Source organism: Schistocerca piceifrons, chromosome 4, assembly GCF_021461385.2.
Source record: "Schistocerca piceifrons isolate TAMUIC-IGC-003096 chromosome 4, iqSchPice1.1, whole genome shotgun sequence".
Lineage (NCBI taxonomy): Eukaryota > Metazoa > Arthropoda > Insecta > Orthoptera > Acrididae > Schistocerca > Schistocerca piceifrons.
In genome coordinates, this window is record NC_060141.1 from 786,902,732 (window position 1) to 786,914,019 (window position 11,288).

An 11,288-nucleotide genomic window follows, 5' to 3' on the forward strand; every position below is an offset into this window, starting at 1 on the left:
TCAATTGATATGGTGACTCCCACTACCTCAGATGTTATTATCTGGGACACTGATTGGTAGTTGACATATGGTTTATACCATTACCCTGAATGCAGTTGTAACAATAATGATCAGTTGACAAGTTGACTGCCATTATCATAAACACAACTGAATAGGGCAATGATGATCATTTACATGTGTAGTGCCCCCAGAATTGTACGAAAGTCTGGAGTCACTTGTGTTCCAGCCACTTCGAACACACGTTATTTTGTAGTGGGTTGTAGCATAAACAGATACACACTGACACGGAACGTTATTTGTGCAGGCTAACCGAGAAAGAAGAGCAAAACCGGGCCAACAAGTGACGTGCTCGGTTGTAGCAAAGAGAAAAGAAAAACTTCCGGCCCAGAATTCCGTGGACGAATTTCATGCACGAAAAACATTGGTGATTGTTGTGTGTTGCAGAGAGTCAACGGAAGAAAAAAATGATTATTATTAATAGTGACTTGATCTCGAGCAGACGGACATGTATATTAGTATTGTATCGTTGAGAAAAAATGTTATTTAATTTGGTTGAATTCAGTCGTTTGCGAATGCCCTAAGAAAGTGTGGGCTTACAGTTTAATGTGGCAGTGAAATGGTGTATTGAATTGTGAATACAGAATATGTTAACTGCAACTGAATTTTGAGAGAGTCTTTATTTGGACTAGATAATAAGATTTTGGAATAGTAGATGAATTTTCCACCTTCTTCAAAATATAGAATCTTCGGAGAAGAGTTTGATGCAAGCAGAAGACGACGGAATTGCTGGGAAGCTGAGCCTGTATCCGGCATTCAAGTAAGTTCACACTGATAGTCCAAGGAGCGTGGCTCTAAGTTTTAGAGAAGATACAATGGGGCACCGCACATGGTAACTGCAATTACTCCAAATCCAATTTGGGAATTGTGGTCAGTTGACAGGATGACTGCTATTACCTTCATGATATTTCTGGATACTGTGACGATAGTCAGTTGATATGGGGACCAATATTACCCTCAGTGTAAGATAATGTATGTATCATTACCTGACCGTTGGTGTCTGCTACTGGGTCTCAAACTGTAATGTAACAACAGAAGCTGACAGTGTATGTACTATAAGCTGAAAATGTATGTCAGCTACTGAACCTCCAATAGCATTGTAACACCAGAGGGTCTCTGTGTGTATGTGCCATAAGTTGGCAGTGGGTGTCAGCTACTGGATCATCCTCATTTTATACTCAGTCATAGATAACTGTTAAATGAAATTGCAACAAATTACCCCACACATCATCATGTTACAGCGAAATTGTAACAAATAATATTACACATCACCATTGTTACACGAAATTGAAACAAATTGTACCATTTTATGGTAAAATTGTAATAAATTGCTCCCAACATCAACATGATACTGCAAAATTGTTACAAATTAGCCCAGACATTGCCAGTAGTCAACATTTGTAAACGCTTTGTCAGGTCATATTCATGATGTCACTTGCACAGGTCAGCACCCTATCCATGATATTACAGGCCACATGCACGTTAAATATGACGTCATAATGATGTTGTATGTGGATCATTTACCTTGACTGGATCCCATGGGATACATGGCATCACAATGGTGTTATACTGTAGATGAAAACGAAACAGCCGTTCACAGGGAAGTATTTTACCAGCCTTTAAAGCTAATTCCATCATGATGTCATGAAGTCCGCCATCTTGGACTGGGATGAAGTATCATCAAGGCCAGTGACAGGCATGTGATATCATGTTGCCGTCTTAGTAAAGGCGGGTATGGCTTGTAATGTCATGGACAGGGTATTTAACTGTGCACATGACATCAAGTCTCTAATTTTTTTGCTTGTGGCAACAAGTCTTGACTTTCTGGCACCCAATTTATACAATTCAGGTGAAGTTCATGAATTTTTTTGCTAATAATACTGTGATTCGGTTTGAATATGGTGGACGCATACTGAGTCCCTGTTTTGTCAGTATTTTCTTTTAATTTCCCGCCAACGTCACATCACTGATATGGTGGGATGATGTCATCGATCATAGGGGTGTGAGTTATGAGATTAGTCGTACTGCATGGTTCATTACCGAATTTATTTGCTACATAGCATTCATCTTGGATTGTGAATACAGTGTTATCACACAGTGAGTTGAAGTTCCTATACCCATATTATTTAGCACAAACTGTTTATACTGTGGCTGTGCACAATTAAGGTGAGTTTACACCTGAGCGCCTTGAAGCTAGTCGTCGTGTGGCTGCAGCTTTACCTGCACGGAAACAGAGTGTCGATTGTGAACACAGGTGTGAATGGAACGACTCGCGTGCATTTACTTGTGTGTGGGGCGGGGCAAGCACAGTCGCACAGCGACTAGGCGCAGGGTGCACAGGTGTAAACACACACACCTTTACTAGTCATTCATCAGTCAACATGAAAGAGGAAACTCAAGATGAGTGCTACTAGTAATAACGTCTCGTACATTTAAGCCGAAATCAGTCGACGCTTTGGGCTCTGCCATACAACCATACAACCACATATACTGTGTAATCAAAAGTATCCGGACACCTGGCTGAAAATTACTTACAAGTTCGTTGCACCCTCCATCGGTGGTGCTGGAAGTCAATATTGTGTTGGCCTACCCTTTGCCTTGATGAGAGCATCAATTCTCGCAGGCATACGTTCAATCAGGTGCTGGAAGGTTTCTTGGGGAATGGCAGCCCATTCTTCACAGCGTGCTCCACTGTGGAGAGGTATCCATGTCTCTCAGTAAGGCCTGGCATTCCAAAACATCCCAAAGATGTTGTATAGGATCCAGGTCAGGACTTTGTGCAAGGCAGTCCATTACAGTTATGTTATTGTCGTGTAACCACTCCGCCATAGGCCGTGCATTATGAACATCTGCTCGATCGTGTTGAAAGATGCAATCGCCATCCCCGAAATGCTCTTCAACAGTGGGACACAAGAAGGTGCTTAAAACATCAATGTAGGCCTGTGCTGTGACATTGCCACACAAAACAACAAGGGGTGCAAGACCCCTCCATGAAAAACACGACCACACTATAGTACCACCACCTCCGAATTTTACTGTTGGCACTACATACGCTGTCAGATGACATCCACCGGGTATTCGCCATACTCACACCCTGCCGTCGGATCGCCACATTGTGCACCATGATTCGTCATTCCACACAACGTTTTTCCACTGTTCAATTCATCCAGTGTGTTGTGTACATAGTTCCGCATAGTCAGCGCGTACACAACTTTCCCACTAGAGCGCGCCCCGCTAAGCACAACAGTGCAGGCGCAGCGCTCGTCCGTCTCTGCACTACGAGATGGCGCTGCCTTAGAGACGTACCAAATTCTGTTTCTGCCGATCCGCGTATTAATACATAACGCAGCCAATGAGATTGCTGCTAATGTAGAACCTTTTCTCCTCATGGATCACACTCGCGCAGTGATACCTGAATGTGCAAGGTATTTTAACAAGTGTACAGACCTCCGATTAATCAGTCTGCATTAGTCTGCACCAATCTGAATTAGTCTGCATTAGTCTGTACCTGTCTCCATTAGTCTGTACCAGTCTATAGTCAAGTTTCATTCTGCGCCTAATAAGATTACCATATTCCTGTACATAGCCATGAAGATAAATGAATAGACACTTTGTCAAGTATCAGAGATATGTGAGAATAAGATTAACGTACCAAGACCAAAGGAACTTCAGACTGTCAATTGTAAACAGCATCCAGAAGCAAGTTATGTAATCTCTATGATCACTGGCAAAAACTCACTTTGTTCAGCGTTTTGCTTTGGCATCAGCAGAAGAAGTGTAAGAGCAGATCTGTGATCATTGGTACCTTAATATGTAAACATTTCATTGTGGTATTTGTTTTTTCCCTGAATCTAGTAGTCTTCCTGCAAGTACATCACTCAGTTTACTACATGATGTTTGCTGCACAGTCACACAGTCATTACTGCACCACTAAATGGACTATGCTTGTCGGTATAGGCGGACCACTTTGCCTTTACGCATCCACACTTCCTACACCTGACCTACTGCCTAGAGGAAAATAAGCATTGACGGCTTTCTCTTGCCACATGTACTTGGAGGTACTAATCAACCTAAAAAAATACTACTCATAATAGCTATAATTATTACTCTGCAAATAAGTAAATAAAACATCTGCACTTACACCCCTAACAGAATATACAGGGTTATTACAAATGACTGAAGCGATTTCACAGCTCCACAATAACTTTATTTGAGCTATTTTCACAATGCTTTGCACACACATACAAAAACTCAAAAAGTTTTTTGAGGCATTCACAAATGTTCGATATGTGCCCCTTTAGCGATTCGGCAGACATCAAGCCGATAATCAAGTTCCTCCCACACTCGGCGCAGCATGTCCCCATCAATGAGTTCGAAAGCATCGTTGATGCGAGCTCGCAGTTCTGGCACGTTTCTTGGTAGAGGAGGTTTAAACACTGAATCTTTCACATAACCCCACAGAAAGAAATCGCATGGGATTAAGTCGGCAGAGTGTGGAGGCCATGACATGAATTGTTGATCATGATCTCCACCACGACCGATCCATCGGTTTTCCAATCTCCTGTTTATGAAATGCTTCTGCTTTAGCCTTTTCCGTAAGATTTTCCAAGCCGTCGGCTGTATTACGTTTAGCTCCCTGCTTGCTTTATTCGTCGACTTCCGCGGCTACGCGTGAAACTTGCCCGCCCGCGTTCAACCGTTTCTTCGCTCACTGCAGGCCGACCCGTTGATTTCCCCTTACAGAGGCATCCAGAAGCTTTAAACTGCGCATACCATCGCTGAATGGAGTTAGCAGTTGGTAGATCTTTGTTGAACTTCGTCCTGAAGTGCCGTTGCACTGTTATGACTGACTGATGTGAGTGAATTTCAAGCACGACATACGCTTTCTCGGCTCCTGTCGTCATTTTGTCTCACTGCGCTCTCGAGCGCTCTGGCGGCAGAAACCTGAAGTGCGGCTTCAGCCGAACAAAACTTTATGAGTTTTTCTACGTATCTGTAGTGTGTCGTGACCATATATCAATGAATGGAGCTACAGTGAATTTATGAAATCGCTTCAATCATTTGTAATAGCCCTGTATATTATAATAGATTTTATATGCTGTAACTGACATGACGCAGTGGTAATGCCAATAAAGAAATATAAAACAACAATGGGAACTTTGAGTTAAGTATAAGACTTTCACCAGCGAGATTTCATTAGACTGAGGTGACAAAGGTCATTGGATACTTCCTAATATCCTGCAAGACATCCTTCTGACCGGCACAGTGAGGTAATTCGACGTAGCATGGACTCAACTAGCCGGCGGAAGTCCCCTGCATAAATATTGAGCTATGATGCCATCTATAACTGAGAAAGTGTTGCCACTACAGGATTCTGTGCACGAACAGGCGGGTGGATTATGTTTCGTAAATGTTCGATAGGATTTATGTCGGGCGATCTGGATGGCCAAATCATTCGTACGAACTGTCGACAATGCTGTTCAAAACCAATCGCGAATAGTTATGGTGCACTGACATGGAACATTGTTGTTTGGGAACATGAAGTCCACGGATGGCTGCAAATGGTCTCTACGTAGCCGAACATAGTCATTTCCAGTCAGTGATCTATTCAGTTGGATCAGAGGTCACAGTTCATTAGGTGTCAACACAGCCGCCACCATTATGGAGCCACCACCATCTTGCACAGTTCTTTGCCGACAACTTGGGTCCATGGTTTCATAGTGTCTGCGTCACTTCAACTCTACCATCAGCTCTTACCAACTGAAATCGAGACTCATCTGACCAGGATACTGTTTTCCGGTCCTCTCCGGTCCAACCGATGTGGTCACGACCACAACAGAGGTGATGCAAGTGATGGATGTTACGCTGATAGCAAAGACTCTCAGGACAGTCGACTGCTGCCGCAGAACATCAACGCCAAATTTCGCCGCACTGTCCGAACAGATATGTTCGTCGTACGTTCCTCACTGATTTCTACAGATATTTCACGCAGTGTCGCTTATCTTTTAGCACTGACATCTCTACGCAAACGCCGCTGCTCTCGGTCGTTCCGTGAGAGCCGTCGGCTACTGCCTTCCCCATGGTGACAGGTAACGCATGAAATTTGATATTGTCGGCGTGCCATTTACATTGCGGATCTCGGAATATTGATTTTCCTAACGATTTCGGAAACGGAATGCCTCATGCGTCTAGCTCCAGATACCTTTCCCGTTCAGTGTCTGTTAATTCTTGTCGTGCAACCATGATCACGTCGGACTCCTTTTTACATGAATCACCTGCGTCAATGCACTGCCTTTTTGTACCTTGTGTAGGCGATACGACCGTTGTCTGTATGAGTGCGTATCGTAGTCAGAAGGATGCATCAAAAAAAGATCTCTTTAGACAAACATTTTTAAATTTTATCCCATGATCGTCCAATTCAAAATTGTGAAGATGAGTTGTTTTGATCCCGTTAACTGCAAATATCTGATATGAGTTTCGCCGTTCGATGTGCACTTACATGTCTGCCTGAGAGGATGGGGCACGAAGAGAACATATATAACGGAAACAATCCTTCTCCATATATACATACCTGCTGACCTATCTGACACTTGTCTCACGCCCTTTACTCAGAGAGAGCACAGAGATAGGAATTTCTCTCATCTAGCGTAACTGTTAACGTGAATTTGTACGTGCTGAAGTAGCAACTCGTCCTAAGATCCCTATAACCTGATCGGAACTGTTCGCCAAGTTTTCCCCAAAGTGTAAGATATTCATACTTGTTTACATACGAGACACGATGCGAGTGGAGATTTCTAATTAAATGTATTGAAGAATTATTCGTAAATACGGGTGGTCGCTCAGCTGTGAACTACACTAAGTATTGCATAAATAGTTTCCGCATGTTTAAATTTCCAAGTGATCCCAAAACGAAGAAAAACGTGGGCCATAAATTGTCGGAGGGACAACTCTGAATCAAGACCTGGTACTCAGTTGTGTGTTGTAAATACACGTTGATAAAAGTAGTTATACACATGAAAGCAAATGTATACAATTATATTTCTTTCCCAGTCGAATATCATATTTTAATATAATATTTTATCCAGAATGAGATTTTCACTCTGCAGCGGAGTTAGCGCTGATATGAAACTTACTGGCAGATTAAAACTGTGTGCCCGACCGAGACTCCAACTTAGGACCTTTGCCTTTCGCGGGCAAGTGCTCTACCAACTGAGCTACCGAAGCACAACTCAAGCCCGGTACACTCACAGCTTTACTTCTGCCAGTACCTCGTCTCCTACCTTCCAAACTTAACAGAAGCTCTCCTGCGAACCATGCAGAACTAGCACTCCTGAAGGAAAAGATATTGCGGAGACATGGCTTAGCCACAGCCTGGGGGTAGAGCACTTGCCCGCGAAAGGCAAAGGTCCCGAGTTCGAGTCTCGGTCGGGCACACAGTTTTAATCTGCCAGGAAGTTTCAGAATATTTTATTATTATATTATTAATACTTTAAAGTCAGCACCGCCATTAGACTGTTGTTTATTTACATTGTTACATTTACACTTACACTATTATGATTTCGGCTTCAAAGTGCCATTATCAAGTGTTATAAGTGTTATAAATTGGCTAAGATGGCATACTGTCGTATTAAAATACACTATTAGACACACTGCCTAAGAGTCGATATTTCTGGCAAGGCCTACTGCTTTGTTTTATTACTGCGTACACCATCTTTAGTAAATAATAGTAGTCAACTGTCATTCAATCAAGATGGTGTACTCAGTAATGAAACAAATCAGTAGGCTCTGCCAGGAATTTCGACTCTTAGACAATGTGTCTAGTAGTGTATTTTAGTACGACAGTATGCCATCTTAGGCAATTTATAACACTTAAAACACTTGATAATGGCTCTTTGAAGCCGAAATCATGATTGTCTAAGTGTAAATGTAACACTGTAAATAAACAACTGTCTAATGGTGGTACTGACTTTAAAGAAATATTTATGACTGTGGCCCCACATTATGAAAATATTATTAAATATTATTAGTATTATATTTTATAAATTTTATATTTTTAAAATAAAATATATTCAGATGAAATTTCAAAATTTTTCGATTCCTGAGATATTTTTGCAACTGTCATACTGTAGAGGAATATTTGTGATGTAATCATACATCGTTTTATAAACATACATAATCAATCTGAATAATACTTAACGCCATTCCTTATTTAAGAACATAGGACAAGGGATAATTAAGATATTATTATAGTAGGTTGACTGTTTTGAGGGTACTTGCGCAAGGAACATAACCTCCAAAGAATAAAGTGGTACTAAAAAAAAGCACCGCCTTAAATAGTATTTATATATGGAAAAAACTAATAAATAGGCACAGGTCTTTACTGCATTAAAAGACCCATATTTTATGACATTGGTACCGAGTCCTTAACTCGTTACATTTAATACGCACGAACTACCACGCTAGTTCCGAGCCTACATTTCTATTGCCGTGTAATATTACGTTTTAGTTTTCATGTTATATGAAAAAAGCATTCTAGTAAATATCTCTATACTACTCGGCACGCTTCATACATGTATCAAATATTTTTTAATAAATATCGTAAAAAATCATGTGAATGTGGTAATCACCCACAAGATAAACATTACCGAACCCTAAGAGTAGGGAAATGGGTAACAGACGATTCAGCCAATTATACAGGAGATGTACCTCGTCGACAGCGCACAGCCGGCGGTCCACGTTGACTCGGTTGTCGCGGGAGAAGCAGTCGCAGGTCCGGTAAGTGACGTCGCTGGTTGCCAGGGACGCCGCCAGCAGCAGCAGCAGCGCCTCCGCCAGCGCCATCGTCCAGAGGTGTACGCCCCAGCCGTTCCCGCCTTCCGCTTATGTAGAGCACGCTGGGCTCACGTGCCGCAGGCACCTGCAAGCCAGAGATAGCGATTATCGCTGAAACAACCGGTTTTCAATTATAGCGGTTTTTTCCGCGCCAGTTTAAACTGATTGTTAAAACCGCTGAAATAACCGGTTTCTGATGTAACCGATTTTCGGTACTTTGTTCCTCTTATTCCCTGTAATAAACGTAGAAATCGGAAACAGATTGAAAAATGTTGGCTCATTGTTTCAAGATACATAGAAACAAAACATTAAACTAAATAGGCAAATAAAATAAAATTTTGTCCATCCACCGTTTGCTGCTTTTCTCGGAAAGTGATAAAGTGCTTGAATACTACTGTAAAAAATCATTGGCATTTCTTATTCACCAGTATTCTCCAGCTGATTCTAATTTTTTGAAACCTTGCTTAAAAATCATGTTGTAATCAGGGGTCACACCCCTGCTTGGGCATTACGAATAGTCTGTACTAATGAGTGAAAACTAAGGCTGATAAACTTTATTTTTCTGTTACTTTGTCTTTCCTTAAAGGCGACAAGCAGATTAAGGCATATTATGAGACACAGGCAACAGATCAGCTACTTTCTATTTATATTGTAGGTGTTGTTCTGTATCTTGAAAATTAGACAAGTGTTAATTTAGAATTCTTGGATGTATACTAAATGTCAAGGAATATATTTATCTTTTTATTCAAATAATTTGCATGTACACGTCTGAATCCAATGGAAGCGCTATCTGTGAAAATAGTTGAACTCTATGATTTTCATTTTTCTGTAGTACCTTTTTCTTACCTCTGTGTCGTTGAGGTAAGACGCACTCCTTCATAGTTGAGAATTATTTGTGAAATACATGAATTGTGGTTCAAAAGGATATTTATTCGATACATTTTTCAATTGTATGAAATGCATTACTTGGAGATGAAGTCTGATATATCAACAGAAAACTACAACTAAAGGAAGTATCTGTTACTTACAACGATTTGTAAGAGTTTATTTATCCTAAGTTGGGGCTAAAGTGTTTGTGAGAAAATATTCCAATAGCCTACTATCATCAAAAGTTTCTTTATACCTTAAATAGAACAAAATATTTGTCGTAAACACTTCTCCAAAAGCCGTCACTTGTTGTGCTTTCCACACATAACCAGTGTAACACTACACTGTGAATGAGCCGTTGATAAGTTTTTAATTTATTACTGTTATCTTAATTTCCCTTCTGTTCTACTATTTCATAGAAATGACAGAAAATTTTTGTATTTTTTAAAGTAAATGAAGTACTGTACTCAATTGCTACGTCACTTCTTGAAAATGATTCCATGTTAGTGTTGGTGCCATTCTACAATACAGCGGATGTCCAACGACGTCAGGGAGGGACGACCCATATATAACAGATGGAGGCGAGTTCTGCACACTGTACGTACACGCATCCCTTAGCCCACGATACACGGCAATAGGGACACTGTTGTCTCTGCAATACTGTACCAGTTCTCAAGGCATGTGTTCGTTGCTCGTTTCTGTCGACATTTTTATTAAAAGAGCACTGATACTTTCTCCCGTTTTCTACAATTACGCAATATTTCAATCTAATGCAAATTTTACAAATAGGAGTTACTTCTTTTCTAAAAAATACTTGTTTAAAAACGAAAAAAAATTAGTACTGCTGCTATGGCTAATTGATATTTCAGTTTTTTTTTCCACTCGATTGTAAAAATAAAAATAAAAAACGCCTGTTATAAACGGAACCACGCAAATATCGAAAAATACCGTTTATTCAGAACTCAGATACTGGTGTCAGTTTTAACCGGTCGGTTTTCCGATCCCTACTGTAAGCTTCTGCCATGCGGCGAAAAAAGCATAAACTTTGCGCTGCAAGATTATTACCGCGGTCTTAACAGCGTGTGTGTACATAATCGGAATAGTTGCATTTTGCCGTAGGGCGTATGGTGTGAAACATCGACGCGTGTCTGAGATAGTAAATACTACTACAGGGTGATTAACGAACTCTGAATCGTTGATCTATGACGTCCTATAAACCATCTCCTCACATGTAACAGGGCACCATTGCTGCTCGTTTTTATGACGACAGCCATCCAATTAATAGCGAGTAGGAAGACGTTCTGCTACAGTTCCTTTTATCGAAACCTTTGTAACATATACGAGAGCTGTTCGTAAGGTTTTAATTATCACCTCGTAAGAACCAAACGATGGGTATGAAACCTAGTTACGCTGTTAGCCTTTTTCTACATATCCACCCTTCGATGCGACACGTACTTCCCAATGGTGGATAACTTGACCGCGAACTTGGTTGTAAAAGCCTGCATTTTGGCTGTTCAGGACGTTCCACATAG